General features: G+C 50.2%; 1 protein-coding gene across 1 annotated transcript in view; it reads left to right on the forward strand.

Moving 5' to 3' along the window:
- The first annotated feature begins 5,842 nt into the window (after positions 1 to 5,842).
- LOC135057526 (uncharacterized) overlaps positions 5,843 to 17,499 on the forward strand; it is a 197,328-nt gene continuing 185,671 nt past the window's right edge. Inside the window, exon 1 of the mRNA XM_063963380.1 lies at positions 5,843 to 6,070. The gene's annotated coding sequence lies outside the window, so the exon portion shown is untranslated. The remainder of the gene's footprint in view (positions 6,071 to 17,499) is intronic.

A 17,499-nucleotide genomic window follows, 5' to 3' on the forward strand; every position in this document is an offset into this window, starting at 1 on the left:
CTCCTCTTGTGAAGAGCACTCAGCCTCAGACATGCCGACACACGTGTAATACACACTCACAGACACACTGGGCTTATAGGGGACAGACCCACAGAGAAGCCTATCAGAGAGACACAGAGGGAATTTGCCAGCTCACACCCCAGCGCCAAATGAATAGGTCAGCAGCGGTAACTAAAACGTCCCAAACCTCTGTAGCGCTTTTTATATAATATAATATAGCACCAAATGACCTGCCCCCCCCCCCCACCCCCCGTTTTGCATCCCTGATACTTGTTCAGCAGTGTGAGGAAGGACCAGCGTCTCTGCAGCCAGCCGAGAGGAAATGGCGACTAGTGAGCTGTGGGGATGAAGCTCCGCCCCCTTAATGGCGCGCTTCCGTCCCGCTCTTAATAATATAAAATATACTGGTGGGGGTTAGGACAGTGTATAACACTAATGTCCCCTTGCCAGACTTTTTTCTGAGGTGACTTAAGCTGCCCAGGGCACCCCCCCCCCCTTCCCGCGCCCTGCACCCAGTAGTGCTGTGTGTATGAGCGTGAGCTTGGCGCGCAGCATCCGTACGCTGCGCTGTGCCTCATGACAATGCCGTCACTGAAGTGTTCTTTCTTTTTCTACTCACCTGTCTTCTGACTTCTGGCTCTGTAAGGGGGGTGACGGCCGGCTGCGGGAGCGAGCATCTGAGCGTACCCAGCGATCAAACCCTGAGGAGCTAATGGTGTCCTGTAGCCAGAAGCAGAGCCCTGGAACTCACTAGAAGTGGGTCATAACTTCTCTCCCCTTAGTCCCACGAAGCCGGGAGGTTGTTGCCAGCAGTCTCCCTGAACATAAAAAACCTAACAAAAAAGTATTTTCAGAGAAACTCAGTAGAGCTCCCTGTAGTGCGTCCAGTCTCACTGGGCACAATTCTAAAACTGGAGTCTGGAGGAGGGGCATAGAGGGAGGAGCCAGTGCACACCCCTTTTTCAAAGTCTTAAAGTGCCCATGTCTCCTGCGGATCCCGTCTATACCCCATGGTTCTTTTGGTGTCCCCAGCATCCTCTAGGATGTATGAGAAAAATAAATAAATTAATACTTACAATCCCCTCTCCTGCTTTCCGACTGCTGCTGCCCTCCGTCTCTGGCTGCCGGCGCCGGTCCTCTGATCTATGGGAGAGATGTCATGACATCTCTCCCATAGCACCGCATAGCTAGAGGTCAATTATGGCCCCTAGTGTCTATGTGCCTCTCCCACAATGCAGTGCAGTGCGCGATGCACTGCACAGCACCGGGCATCTACCGAGCGCCGGGGGGCACCAGTAGCGTATCTTGCCACGGTTGCGGCGCCTTCGGGACAGTGGCGCCCCGGGCAAAAAGCCTGCGTGCCCGTAGCATGATCCGCTACTGCCTGTGTGCGAGGGCGTTTCTCGCCCAATCAGCTGTGGACTGGGTGTGATCTGTCACTAACCCAATGAGAGTTCCTAGCCACCCCCAGCGTTATACACACAGGCACAGAGTCACAGATCTGGGTTATTATATAGGAGAAACTTTACATATACAGTATCAATAAATTATTTAGTTTATCTATCAGCAGAATTAAATATAATATTTAGCTTTGAAAATCACATATGGAAGGATTATTCTTACTGATATTTACAGGCCAGCTCGAATTTTAGCAGCATTATTGTATTATCAGACCCAGGCTCGTACTAGGAGCCAAATTGTCTGGAAACAGCCCTGATCAGACCTTACAAGAACCTGTACGTGACAAGTTTATTTTCTTATTATACACTACTCAAAAAATTAAAGGGAACACTAAAATAACACATCCTAGATCTGAATGAATGAAATATTCTTATTAAATACTTTTTTCTTCACATAGTTAAATGTGCTGACAACAAAATCACACAAAAATAATCAATGGAAATCAAATTTATTAACCCATGGAGGTCTGGATTTGGAGTCACACTCAAAATTAAAGTGGAAAAACACACTACAGGCTGATCCAACTTTGATGTAATGTCCTTAAAACAAGTCAAAATGAGGCTCAGTAGTGTGTGTGGCCTCCACGTGCCTGTATGACCTCCCTACAACGCCTGGGCATGCTCATGATGAGGTGGCGGATGTGAGGGATCTCCTCCCAGACCTGGACTAAAGCATCCGGCAACTCCTGGACAGTCTGTGGTGCAACGAGTTGGTGGATGGAGCGAGACATGATGTCCGTCCCAGATGTGCTCAATTGGATTCAGGTCTGGGGAACGGGCGGGCCAGTCCATAGCATCAATGCCTTCGTCTTGCAGGAACTGCTGACACACTCCAGCCACATGAGGTCTAACATTGTCTTGCATTAGGAGGAACCCAGGGCCAACCGCACCAGCATATGGTCTCACAAGGGGTCTGAAGATCTCATCTCGGTACCTAATGGCAGTCGGGCTACCTCTGGTGAGCACATGGAGGGCTGTGAGGCCCCCCCAAAGAAATGCCACCCCACACCATTACTGACCCACTGCCAATCCGGTCATGCTGGAGGATGTTGCAGGCAGCAGAACGTTCTCCTTGGCGTCTCCAGACTCTGTCACATCTGTCACATGTGCTCAGTGAGAACCTGCTTTCATCTGTGAAGAGCACAGGGCGCCAGTGGCGAATTTGCCAATCTTGGTGTTCTCTGGCAAATGCCAAACGTCCTGCACGGTGTTGGGCTGTAAGCACAAACCCCACCTGTGGACGTCGGGCCATCATACCACCCTCACGGAGTCTGCTTCTGATAGTTTGAGTAGACACATGCACATTTGTGGCTTGCTGGAGGTCATTTTGCAGGGCTCTGGCAGTGCTCCTCCTGTTCCTCCTTGCACAAAGGCAGAGGTAGCGGTCCTGCTGCTGGGTTGTTGCCCTCCTACGGCCTCCTCCACGTCTCCTGATGTACTGGCCTGTCTCCTGGTAGTGCCTCCATGCTCTGGACACTACGGTGACAGACACAGCAAACCTTCTTGCCACAGATCCTGGATGAGCTGCACTACCCGAGCCACTTGTGTGGGTTGTAGACTCCGTCTCATGCTACCACTAGAGTGAAAGCACCGCCAGCTTTCAAAAGTGACCAAAACATCAGCCAGAAAGCATAGGAGCTGAGAAGTGGTCTGTGGTCACCACCTGCAGAACAACTCCTTTATTGGGGGTGTCTTGCTAATTGTCTATAATTTCCACCTGTTGTCTATTCCATATGCACAACAGCATGTGAAATTGATTGTCAATCAGTGTTGCTTCCTAAGTGGACAGTTTGATTTCATTGAAGTGTGATTGACTTGGAGTTACATTGTGTTGTTTAAGTGTTCCCTTTATTTTTTTGAACAGTGTTTAAAATAAAATTCTTACTCAGAACTTATTGGTGTCAATGACTCTAGTATGGTCTGGAGAATCTTATTATAGCACATTACTTGCTTCAGGAATCTTGGAGGATGTGATTTTCCTTGGATATAGCAGGGACTACAACTATTCCAGTACAACAATTTATTGTGTGCAAACATACATGGGTGTCTCCCAGCGCTCGCTCACTATCCTTGCTTTTAATAAATTTAGTCAGACAATATATAAGTAACTAAAATTAGATGTTTATGTAATAGGTAATAATGTAATAGGTAATAAGAAATGCAATAAAAAGAATATAGTAAAATTCCTTTCTCTGTCTAACTTATACCCTTTTCACATAGCCAATGCCGGATCCCATCCGGGAATTGGAAACGGGTCCTTCCTGGGTGGGATCCGGCATTGGACGCTACTGCTGCAATATGCCGGGAGGGTTGCCATTGCAGCTAGGGGCGGAGCCGGCAGCGGGGCGGAGCTGGGAGAGGAGATCATCTCTGTGCCGCCTCTCCCTGTTGTAGTGAACGGGTCCCAGGTCGCATTGACTCGGGTGCTGTTTACGCTTCCATTGACACTGTATTCAACCCTAGAATAGTACTGCTTTATTCCCGGGTTGAATTGGCGGGTCAGGCAACCTGGAATTTTGGCTATGGCGCTTTCACACCGCACGCTAACCTGTGTCGACCCGGCAATATGCTGGGTCGATACTGGGTTATTTGTGCGGTGTGAAAGGGGTATAACAGTTAGTCCAACTAATACCAGTGTACAGTAACAGACAGTAACAATACAAACATATTACAGATCATTTACTCCTTAAGGGGCCTACACACTGGGCGATATCTTGAAAGATACAAACAATATTGTTCATAAATGAACGATAAATCATTCATATCTTGCAGTGTGGATGCAACAACAATGAACGATGCGTGTGCTGATCAATCATCGTTGATACATGCCAGTCAATTTGGACGATATAGATGTATGTACTCTCATATCGTCCAAATTGACCATTGATATCGTCCAGTGTGTAGGTAAAATTGACCATCGACAATATCATTGGCCAATAATATCGATGGTCAAAAACATCGCCCAGTGTGTAGGCCCCTTTAGTTTTTGATAAAATTGTATATATTAACCAGAGTACAAGGGTGACACCCTCTAGCTGACTACTATCCCTTATGTAGGCATCATATTCATTATACCTGGTTCCAATATGGGTAAATTTTCCCCCAAAAAGGCAGTTTATATGTCCAATAGAGTACAGTTGGGGTGGGATGCTTACCCACTGGACTCACTGTGTTGTGTATCGCTCATCACAGCATCGGACCACCAGGAGACCGGAAGGTAAGTGCACCGCAGGTCAGTTTTGCTTACAGAGGGACTGGGACAACACAGCAGGTCCAACGGGTCAGTGGAGAGTTACATCAGTACCTGGCAATTCCGGCTATACACTGTGCGGCACCTCTGAATTACGGCGGGATACGCAACCCACCCCAATTGTCTGTTACTGTAGTCGGCCTGTTAGCTAGACAGAGGAATTTTACTATATTCCTTTTATTGCATTTATTACCTATTAAATAAAAATACATATCATTTTACTTATTCATATACTGTATTATCTGATTGGGTGTGGTATGCGTGACCGCTGATCATCACACCGACACCGGTACCCTGGCAGCGGGGGTGAAGCTCGCAACGCTGAGGGCTCAGTGACTGACGACCTGCCGTCGACAGAGGTTCTATTACCACTCTATGGGTGTCGTAGACACCCACGAGTTGGAATACTCGGCATGCTAACCATCGGCATGCCAACCATCGGAATTGTGAGGGTGAGTGATGTAGGGGGAGGTATTGTGACCAGCGGTCACATAACTACATGCCGTCTGATTAATGTATTAAAAGCAAGGTAATTTGTGAGCGAGCGTTGGGAGACACCTTGTATGTTTGTACCCACTACATGGAGAGCGGTTCCCTGATCTCCGCAGCCGCTGGCCACGAATCATGTGATAAGCGCAGCCTTTCTTCCAGTATCTCCATTTATCACTAGTGTACAATACATGTCTTCAGGCTACTTAGCTATGGCATCTACAGCTGTGTCTCTGCAGCGCAGGAATTGCTCAGCATGAATGCACAGCTTCATCACAGCTGTAATCTTATTGCAGCACAGCATACTCAGCACTAGTATAAAGTGACTCGTTCTGAACGTATCTATATTGCATAGCTTTCATGCCTAAGCTTCATCACATATATATCCCCGCTTCTTACTAGGAGCCGGGACAGCTCGAGACCATGACCTAGCGTTGGGACACACGGCGTCTCTTGCCCCCAGCGACGGACATATAGCGGAGCCGCGGCAACCAATTAGCAACGACGGAGGCAGGAGTTGGAATGTGGCGCTGACGCCCGAAAGACAATCACAGGCTACTATGACGAACCAAGCTCTGATTGGTTGATGCGCTTCCTATAGGCAGTGGGCCAATAGCGCTTGTTGCGTCATAATAGCCGAGTCGTCATAGCCGGCGGGTAGAAGAGCAGGCACTAGCGGTTCGGCGGCGGCAAGAGAAGAGGAGGGGCGCCCGGAGAAGAGCGCCAACGGCCGCGGAAGAGGCCAGAAGACGGCGCGCTCAAAAAAGAAGACATCGCCGGCTGTGTGCGTGAAGGAACAGGCGGCGTCGTTGGCGGCAGAAGAATGCGGCAGAGGACAGGACCACTGCTGTAGCCTCTTCCACCGGATCAGGTAGGCTCACCTGTACACATTAACCCTCTCTAGGACACCAGGGGACAGACAGAAGACCCATGAGCACGGTCAGGCCCTTTGACCTGGGGCGCAATAAGCGGGCACTAGGCCCGTGGACATAAATCAGGCCTTTGGCCTGTGGGCAGTCAGGTGGGTACTAGGCCCTATTGTATAAAGTCCCCTATAGTTACACAAGTTGACTTTGGGCACTGGGCTCAGGTCACCTCAAGGATCCCCCAAAGTAGGTTGGCAAGTGGGCTGAGCCCATAAGTCACAGTGGTTCCGGGCACTCGACGCGGGCCATTTCTACTTGTCTAGTTATGTAGGCCAAAAACAGCCTGTGCCTTATATTGAAGGAAAGTTATCTGGTTATCAGGTCCAGATTCGATGGTCGCCGCGGCGTCCAAGGCAGCGCTACATTTGCTGAACACCCTTGCCCTGTGCTGGGCAGCCCCCAGCATGTGCACAGATGGACACAGATCTTGCTGGGTATGCAGCGATCTGCGTCCATCTCTTCACAACCCCCATTGTCCGACAAGGATGAGTTAGGACCAGTAATAAGGGATCTGAACAACAAGCAGGCAGTGGGCACAAGGGTGGTAAGGACACGTCGTCTTAATGATTAATCACATAAGTATATAGGCAGGATTACAGAATTGCAAATATACTCATGGCTCAGCTAGTTTAATATATTTATGGCATGTCCAGGCTACACCAGTACTCGACAAATCCCAGGGGCCAGGTAGCCATGGCTTCCAGATTTTGCTTCCTGGCTACCAGATTATGTAGGGAGAGAAGAAGCAGATCATCTTCAGCCCCAGCCGAGATTCATGGGCGTGCCTGTATTGCGGCAGCTATTTCATGCACAGGACTGCAAGTGCTGAGTGTCCGTCCCAGCCTGCGCTGACTGCACTGTCTGTCTGCCCCGGCCTGCTGCTCAGTCTGCTGTCAATGCTTGGCCAGGGATTGTGCCTTCAGAGGGGGTCGTGATATGGCCACAGGGTGGGGGCGATTGTTTGCCCGGGGGATTGCTGCGGAGGGCTGGTTTGCCTGGGGGTCCCCTTAGCTGTGTGGCTGAGGGGATTTGTTTGCCTGGGGGTGGAGGGAAGCTGTTCAGTAATGTGTGTGGGGAGGAGGCATTTTTTTAAATTATTTGTATGGTGGGGGGGGGGGGGGGGGTAGACAGATGACAACAGTGGTCTGGCTTCTACACTTTCATCCTGGCTCCTGGATTTTAGAAAAAAATGTCAAGCTCTGGGCTACACATTAAGAGATGGGCACATACCTTTGTAGAAGCCCATCGTGTGAGAGGTTGTTAGAGCACAGTGCCACCTGCACTAGGGAGGGTATCCGGACTCCAGGTCGACAGCAAAAAGGTCGACACACCTTAGGTCGACACACCTTAGGTCAACATGGACAAAAGGTCGACAGGAAAAAGGTCGACATGACTTTTTCACGATTTTTTCTTTTTTGGAACCTTTTCATACTTAACGATCCACGTGGACTACGATTGGAACGGTAAAGTGTGCCGAGCGAAGCGGTAGCGGAGCGAAGGCACCATGCCCGAAGCATGGAGAGCGAAGCGAGCCATGCGAGGGTACGCGGTGCACTAATTGGGGTTCCCGGTCACTCTACGGAGAAAACGACACCAAAAAAACAAAAAACTCATGTCGACCTTGTTCCTGTCGACCTTTTGTCCATGTCGACATTTTGTCCATGTCGACCTAAGGTGTCGACCAATTGGCGTCGACCTAAGGTGTGTCGACCTTTTTGCTGTCGACCCTCAGTCCCAGACCCACTGGGGAGGGGGGAGAGGATCTAGTTCAATAGTCAGGCCTGCAAGTGTGGTAGTACGCTTGGGTACGTAGTACCATTAAAAATTTAGCCGCCGGTACGCCGTACATGTCGCCGATGGGCCGCCGCTCACCAAAGCCGGTGTTAGCGGCTATTATTGGAAACACCGCCGCTGTGCTCCGCCTCCCCTTCCCAACCTGCTGGGGGCGTGACTGTGACTTAATCACGCTCCCGCTGCTGGCACGGCGGGTGTGCAGAGGACCCTGGGGACTGTCTTGGCAGGTTGTGGCGGTTCTTGTTCTTCCCGTGGCCCTCCTTGTTGAGCAGCGCAGGGGTCAGAGCGGCAGGAGCAGGCTCATCTCTGGGAGCCTGAGGTACAGTTGTATTACTATTTTGATCATCAATTCACTGTGTATCTGGCACTGTGGGGCAATGTGTATCTGGCACTGTGGGGCAATGTGTATCTGACACTGTGGGGCAATGTGGATCTGGCACTGTGGGGCAATGTGGATCTGGCACTGTGGGGCAATGTGGATCTGGCGCTCTGGGGCAATGTGGATCTGGCGCTCTGGAGCAATGTGTATCTGGCGTTCTGGGGCAATGTGTATCTGGCAATGTGGGGTGGGGCAATGTGGATCTGGGGCAATGTGGATCTGGGGCAATGTGGATCTGGCGCTCTGGGGCAATGTGTATCTGGCGCTCTGGGGCAATGTGTATCTGGCGCTGTGGGGCAAAGTGTATCTGGCGCTGTGGGGCAATGTGGATCTGGCACTCTGGGGCAATGTGGATCTGGCACTGTGGGGCAAAGTGTATCTGGGGCAATGTGTATCTGGCGCTCTGGGGCAATGTGTATCTGGCGCTCTGGCACTGTGGGGCAATGTGGATCTGGCACTGTGGGGCAAAGTGGATCTGGGGCAATGTGGATCTGGCGTTTTGGGGCAATGTGGATCTGACACTGTGGGGCAATGTGTATCTGACACTGTGGGGCAATGTGGATCTGGCGTTTTGGGGCAATGTGTATGCAATGTGGATCTGGCACTGTGGGGCAATGTGGATCTGGCACTGTGGTGGCGTATCTGTGTTGTTAAGGTTAGTCTGAGGGGTGTGAAGTGTTAGGCTGCGGGGACTGGGGTCAGGGTTAGGCACCACCGGGGAAGGTTATGGTTAAGCTGCGGGAGGGAGAGGCTTAGGGTCAGGCTGCAGGAAAGGTGAGTTAGGGTTAGAGGGCTCAGTATTACCTTGCTTCATTAGTACGTGTCAGGATTTTAGCATGGATTCTGCTGTCTGTATTTTGATAGCTGGCATCCTAAGCGCCAGGATTTCGTATGTAACCCCGGTAGATATAGATATGATGGTGAAGAAGTAGTCGGACACTGCAGATCAGTCTCCACCTTCAGTTGGGGGAAAAGTTTCCCTGGAGTAATTAGTAATTACACTGGAGTAATTAGTTGTGAAAATCAAACACTTTTTAGTTTAAAAGTAAATAACATTGGCTAAGGTCTACAAGCAACAGGCCACACAATAGGTAGACAATACATTGCATCATTTGTAGCCATTCACTTTACATAAGTGTATTTCTCTTACATCCTAGAGGATACTGGGGATCCATTTAGTACCATGGGTATAGACGGGTCCACTAGGAGCCATGGGCACTTTAAGAATTTGATAGTGTGGACTGGCTCCTTTCTCTATGCCCCTCCTACCAGACTCAGTTTAGAAAATGTGCCCGTAGGAGCCGGTCACGCTTATGGAAGCTCCAGAAGAGTTTTCTGCATTTTATTTCTCTGATACCTTCTATAAGAGCCTCTATTCCCTGTGACAGAGCAGCGTCCCCCCCTTCTGAATCCACCTCCCCCTCCTCCATGTCTGACCCCTCAGCGTCAGAGTAAGACTGCAGGACATGGGCCAGAGTTCGTTTTGCATCCAAATGGCAGGGGACTGAGACGCTTGTTTGGGGACCGAGTTTCTGTTCATAAACTCATCCACAGACTGTCTTAAGTATTGCGTCTCTTTCTCATTGCGGGACAATTTATTAGAGATATTGGAGATCATTCCTTTAATGGAATCCAGCCACTGAGTACATAGTAGTGAGCTCCCTGGGGAAGAGGAACACTCTGCTGTACAAGAAACACTCTTTGCCTGTCATATTGTAAATGTGACATCACACACACAGTAATAGGTGAAAAGCAAAAATTAGCCCACAAAGAATATATTGGAGCCAGCACACAGCGCCCTTATTGCTAATGCCAAGCATAGTCGGGTTGCAGACTAAGTACCCAGACTGATGACTTAGTACGCTAATAATCGCTCCCCCCATGCTATGACCCCCTGGTACCGCTGAGGTAATCTGGAGGCACACCAGAGGAGCTGCGCATCCCCGTCAGTCAGCGTCTGCTGCAGAGGGAAAATGGCGCTGGTGAGTTGCTGCATCCGCTCATACTGAAGCCCCACCCCTTCAATGGCGCGCGGTCTTCCCGTTTTTTGTTTATACTGGCTGAGGTAATTTTGTGCTTAAAATGGAGACAGATCCGTTTTACGGCTTTGTTTGCCAGTGTGGGTACAGTGTACAGTGTACTGAGAAGCAGTTGTGTACTGAGTCTGGAGACGCAATCCTCCCCTGTTAAAAGCTGTGCATCTCCGTACCCTCATGCCGCCATAATAGCCGGTGACCTGCTAACCGGAACGCCAGCTTAGAACTCACCACTCTTCACTCTTCTGGCTCTGGTGGCGTGCTGCGGCTCTCATCGTGGTGGGGCTTGCGAATAGCTCCCTCAGGAGCTAGTGTCCTGTCAGCGGGGAACGGGACCATTAACCCTGAGAGAGGTTGGGCTGTTTCCGCCCCTAAGTCCCACGAAGCAGGCAGGTTGGTGCCATCCAGTCTTGCCTGAACATAACAAAACAGAAAAATAAATGCAGAAAACTCTTCAGGAGCTTCCATAAGCGTGACCGGCTCCTACGGGCACATTTTCTAAACTGAGTCTGGTAGGAGGGGCATAGAGAGAGGAGCCAGTCCACACTATCAAATTCTTAAAGTGCCCATGGCTCCTAGTGGACCCGTCTATACCCATGGTACTAAATGGATCCCCAGTATCCTCTAGGACGTAAGAGAAAAACACTTATGTAAAGTGAATGGCTACAAATGATGCAATGTATTGTCTACCTATTGTGTGGCCTGTTGCTTGTAGACGTTAGCCAATGTTATTTACTTTTAAACTAAAAAGTGTTTGATTTTCACAACTAATTACTCCAGTGTAATTACTAATTACTCCAGGGAAACTTTTCCCCCAACTGAAGGTGGAGACTGATCTGCAGTGTCCGACTACTTCTTCACCATCATATCTATCTCTACCGGGGTTACATACGAAATCCTGGCGCTTAGGATGCCGGCTATCAAAATACAGACAGCAGAATCTATGCTAAAATCCTGACACGTACTAATGAAGCAAGGTAAGACTGAGCCCTCTAACCCTAACTCACCTTTCCTGCAGCCTGACCCTAAGCCTCTCCCTCCCACAGCTTAACCATAACCTTCCCCGGTGGTGCCTAACCCTGACCCCCGTCCCCGCAGCCTAACACTTCACACCCCTCAGACTAACCTTAACAACACAGATACGCCATCACAGTGCCAGATCCACATTGCCCCAGAGTGCCAGATCCACATTGCCCCAGAGTGCCAGATCCACTTTGCCCCAGAGTGCCAGATCCACTTTGCCCCAGAGTGCCAGATCCACTTTGCCCCAGAGTGCCAGATCCACTTTGCCCCAGAGTGCCAGATCCACTTTGCCCCAGAGTGCCAGATCCACTTTGCCCCAGAGTGCCAGATCCACTTTGCCCCAGAGTGCCAGATCCACTTTGCCCCAGAGTGCCAGATCCACTTTGCCCCAGAGTGCCAGATCCACTTTGCCCCAGAGTGCCAGATCCACTTTGCCCCAGAGTGCCAGATCCACATTGCCCCAAAACGCCAGATCCACATTGCCCCAGATCCACTTTGCCCCACAGTGCCAGATCCACTTTGCTCCACAGTGCCAGATCCACATTGCCCCACAGTGTCAGATCCACATTGCCCCAGAGTGCCAGATCCACTTTGCCCCAGAGTGCCAGATCCACTTTGCCCCAGAGTGCCAGATCCACTTTGCCCCAGAGTGCCAGATCCACTTTGCCCCAGAGTGCCAGATCCACTTTGCCCCAGAGTGCCAGATCCACTTTGCCCCAGAGTGCCAGATCCACTTTGCCCCAGAGTGCCAGATCCACTTTGCCCCAGAGTGCCAGATCCACTTTGCCCCAGAGTGCCAGATCCACATTGCCCCAAAACGCCAGATCCACATTGCCCCAGATCCACTTTGCCCCACAGTGCCAGATCCACTTTGCTCCACAGTGCCAGATCCACATTGCCCCACAGTGTCAGATCCACATTGCCCCACAGTGTCAGATACACATTGCCCCAGTGTCTGACATAATAGCCGGTTAGCAGGTCACCGGCTATTATGGCGGCATTAGGGTACGGAGATGCACAGCTTTTCTCTATCGTCCTAGTGGATGCTGGGGTTCCTGAAAGGACCATGGGGAATAGCGGCTCCGCAGGAGACAGGGCACAAAAAGTAAAGCTTTCCGATCAGGTGGTGTGCACTGGCTCCTCCCCCTATGACCCTCCTCCAAGCCTCAGTTAGATTTTTGTGCCCGGCCGAGAAGGGTGCAATCTAGGTGGCTCTCCTAAAGAGCTGCTTAGAGAAAGTTTAGCTTAGGTTTTTTATTTTACAGTGAGTCCTGCTGGCAACAGGATCACTGCAACGAGGGACTTAGGGGAGAAGAAGTGAACTCACCTGCGTGCAGGATGGATTGGCTTCTTGGCTACTGGACATCAGCTCCAGAGGGACGATCACAGGTACAGCCTGGATGGTCACCGGAGCCTCGCCGCCGGCCCCCTTGCAGATGCTGAAACATGAAGAGGTCCAGAATCGGCGGCAGAAGACTCCTCAGTCTTCTAAAGGTAGCGCACAGCACTGCAGCTGTGCGCCATTTTCCTCTCAGCACACTTCACACGGCAGTCACTGAGGGTGCAGGGCGCTGGGAGGGGAGCGCCCTGGGAGGCAAATGAAAACCTATTTGGCTAAAAAATACCTCACATATAGCCTCCGGGGGCTATATGGAGATATTTAACCCCTGCCAGAATACACTAAAGAGCGGGAGACGAGCCCGCCGGAAAAGGGGCGGGGCCTATCTCCTCAGCACACAGCGCCATTTTCCTTACACAGCTCCGCTGGTCAGGACGGCTCCCAGGTCTCTCCCCTGCACTGCACTACAGAAACAGGGTAAAACAAGAGAGGGGGGGGCAAAATAGTGGCAAAAATTATATTATAAAAGCAGCTATACAGGGAGCACTTATTATAAGGCTATCCCTGTCATATATAGCGCTTTTGGTGTGTGCTGGCAAACTCTCCCTCTGTCTCCCCAAAGGGCTAGTGGGGTCCTGTCTTCGTTAAGAGCATTCCCTGTGTGTCTGCTGTGTGTCGGTACGTGTGTGTCGACATGTATGAGGACGATATTGGTGTGGAGGCGGAGCAATTGCCAAATATGGGGATGTCACCTCCTAGGGGGTCGACACCAGAATGGATGCCTTTATTTATGGAATTACGGGATAGTGTCAACACGCTAAAGCAGTCGTTTGACGACATGAGACGGCCGGACAATCAGTTAGTGCCTGTCCAGGCGCCTCAAACACCGTCAGGGGCTGTAAAACGCCCTTTGCCTCAGTCGGTCGACACAGACCCAGACACAGGCACTGATTCCAGTGGCGACGGTGACGAATCAACCGTATTTTCCAGTAGGGCCACACGTTATATGATTTTGGCAATGAAGGAGGCGTTACATTTAGCTGATACTACAGGTACCACTAAACAGGGTATTATGTGGGGTGTGAAAAAACTACCTATAGTTTTTCCTGAATCAGAAGAACTAAATGATGTATGTGATGAAGCGTGGGTTGCCCCCGATAAAAAGATGCTAATTTCAAAGAAGTTATTAGCTTTATACCCTTTCCCGTCAGAGGTTAGGGCGCGCTGGGAAACACCTCCTAGGGTGGACAAGGCGCTCACACGCTTATCTAAACAAGTGGCGTTACCCTCTCCTGAGACGGCCGCACTTAAAGATCCAGCAGATAGGAGGATGGAAAATATCCAAAAAAGTATATACACACATACAGGTGTTATACTACGACCAGCTATAGCGACAGCCTGGATGTGCAGTGCTGGAGTAGCTTGGTCAGAGTCCCTGATTGAAAATATTGATACCCTGGATAGGGACAATGTTTTACTGTCTTTAGAGCAAATAAAGGATGCATTTCTTTATATGCGTGATGCACAGAGGGATATCTGCACACTGGCATCACGGGTAAGTGCTATGTCCATTTCGGCCAGAAGAAGTTTATGGACGCGACAGTGGTCAGGCGATGCGGACTCAAAACGGCATATGGAAGTTTTGCCGTATAAAGGGGAGGAGTTATTTGGAGTCGGTCTATCAGATTTGGTGGCCACGGCTACAGCCGGGAAATCCACCTTTTTACCTCAAGCTACTCCCCAACAGAAAAAGACACCGACTTTTCAACCGCAGCCCTTTCGTTCCTTTAAAAACAAGAGAGCAAAGGGATATTCATATCTGCCACGAGGCAGAGGAAGGGGGAAGAGACACCAACAGGCAGCTCCTTCCCAGGAACAGAAGCCCTCCCCCGCTTCTACAAAAGCCTCAGCATGACGCTGGGGCTTCTCAAGCGGACTCGGGGGCGGTGGGCGGTCGTCTCAAGAATTTCAGCGCGCAGTGGACTCACTCGCAGGTAGATCCCTGGATCCTGCAGATAATATCTCAGGGGTACAGGTTGGAACTAGAGACAGATCCGCCTCGCCGTTTCCTGAAGTCTGCTTTACCAACGTCCCCCTCCGAAAGGGAGACGGTTTTGGAAGCCATTCACAAGCTGTACTCTCAGCAGGTGATAGTCAAGGTACCTCTTCTACAACAGGGAAAGGGGTATTATTCCACTCTATTTGTGGTACCGAAGCCGGACGGCTCGGTAAGACCTATTCTAAATCTGAAGTCCTTGAACCTGTACATAAAGAAGTTCAAGTTCAAAATGGAGTCACTCAGAGCAGTGATAGCGAACCTGGAAGAAGGGGACTTTATGGTGTCCTTGGACATCAAGGATGCGTACCTCCACGTTCCAATTTACCCCTCACACCAGGGGTACCTCAGGTTCGTTGTACAAAACTGTCACTATCAGTTTCAGACGCTGCCGTTCGGATTGTCCACGGCACCTCGGGTCTTTACAAAGGTAATGGCCGAGATGATGATTCTTCTTCGAAGAAAAGGCGTATTAATTATCCCATACTTGGACGATCTCCTAATAAGGGCAAGGTCCAGAGAACAGCTAGAGAGGGGATTAGCACTGTCTCAAGAAGTGCTAAAACAGCACGGCTGGATTCTGAATATTCCAAAATCCCAGTTAATGCCGACAACTCGTCTGCTGTTCCTAGGGATGATTCTGGACACGGTTCAGAAAAAGGTTTTTCTCCCGGAGGAAAAAGCCAAGGAGTTATCCGAGCTTGTCAGGAACCTCCTAAAACCAGGAAAGGTGTCTGTACATCAATGCACAAGAGTCCTGGGAAAAATGGTGGCTTCTTACGAAGCAATTCCATTCGGCAGATTCCATGCACGAATTTTCCAGAGGGATCTGTTGGACAAATGGTCAGGGTCGCATCTTCAGATGCACCAGCGGATAACCCTGTCTCCAAGGACAAGGGTATCTCTTCTGTGGTGGTTGCAGAGTGCTCATCTATTGGAGGGCCGCAGATTCGGCATACAGGATTGGATCCTGGTGACCACGGACGCCAGCCTGAGAGGCTGGGGAGCAGTCACACAAGGAAGAAACTTCCAGGGAGTGTGGACGAGCCTGGAAACGTCTCTTCACATAAACATTCTGGAACTAAGAGCAATCTACAATGCTCTAAGCCAGGCAGAACCTCTGCTTCAAGGAAAACCGGTGTTGATCCAGTCGGACAACATCACGGCAGTCGCCCATGTAAACAGACAGGGCGGCACAAGAAGCAGGAGTGCAATGGCAGAAGCTGCAAGGATTCTTCGCTGGGCAGAGAATCATGTGATAGCACTGTCAGCAGTGTTCATCCCGGGAGTGGACAACTGGGAAGCAGACTTCCTCAGCAGACACGACCTTCACCCGGGAGAGTGGGGACTTCATCCGGAAGTCTTCCACATGCTGGTAACCCGTTGGGAAAGACCAATGGTGGACATGATGGCGTCTCGCCTCAACAAAAAACTGGACAGGTATTGCGCCAGGTCAAGAGATCCGCAGGCAATAGCTGTGGACGCGCTGGTAACGCCTTGGGTGTACCAGTCGGTGTATGTGTTTCCTCCTCTGCCTCTCATACCAAAAGTATTGAGAATTATACGGCAAAGAGGCGTAAGAACGATACTAGTGGTTCCGGATTGGCCAAGAAGGACTTGGTACCCGGAACTTCAAGAGATGATCACGGAAGATCCGTGGCCTCTACCTCTAAGGAGGGACTTGCTTCAGCAGGGTCCCTGTCTGTTTCAAGACTTACCGCGGCTGCGTTTGACGGCATGGCGGTTGAACGCCGGATCCTAAAGGAAAAAGGCATGCCGGAAGAAGTCATTCCTACTTTGATTAAAGCAAGGAAGGAAGTAACCGTGCAACACTATCACCGCATTTGGCGAAGATATGTTGCGTGGTGCGAGGATCGGAGTGCTCCGACGGAGGAATTTCAACTGGGTCGATTCCTACATTTCCAGCAATCAGGATTGTCTATGGGTCTCAAATTGGGATCTATTAAGGTTCAAATTTCGGCCCTGTCGATTTTCTTTCAAAAAGAATTGGCTTCAGTTCCTGAAGTCCAGACTTTTGTTAAGGGAGTGCTGCATATACAGCCTCCTGTGGTGCCTCCAGTGGCACCGTGGGATCTCAATGTGGTTTTGGAATTTCTAAAATCTCATTGGTTTGAACCACTAAAAAAGGTGGATTTAAAATATCTCACATGGAAAGTGACCATGTTACTAGCCCTGGCTTCGGCCAGGAGAGTGTCAGAACTGGCAGCTTTATCTTACAAAAGCCCATATCTGATTTTCCATTCGGACAGGGCAGAACTGCGGACTCGTCCGCATTTTCTCCCTAAGGTGGTGTCAGCATTTCATCTGAACCAGCCTATTGTAGTGCCTGCGGCTACAAGTGACTTGGAGGACTCCAAGTTACTGGACGTTGTCAGAGCATTAAAAATATATATTGCAAGGACAGCTGGAGTCAGAAAATCTGACTCGTTGTTTATATTGTATGCACCCAACAAGATGGGTGCTCCTGCGTCTAAGCAGACGATTGCTCGTTGGATCTGTAGCACAATCCAACTTGCACATTCTGTGGCAGGCCTGCCACAGCCTAAATCTGTAAAGGCCCACTCCACAAGGAAGGTGGGCTCATCTTGGGCGGCTGCCCGAGGGATCTCGGCATTACAACTTTGCCGAGCAGCTACGTGGTCAGGGGAGAACACGTTTGTAAAATTTTACAAATTTGATACTCTGGCTAAGGAGGACCTGGAGTTCTCTCATTCGGTGCTGCAGAG

This window comes from Pseudophryne corroboree, chromosome 3, assembly GCF_028390025.1.
Source record: "Pseudophryne corroboree isolate aPseCor3 chromosome 3, aPseCor3.hap2, whole genome shotgun sequence".
NCBI lineage: Eukaryota > Metazoa > Chordata > Amphibia > Anura > Myobatrachidae > Pseudophryne > Pseudophryne corroboree.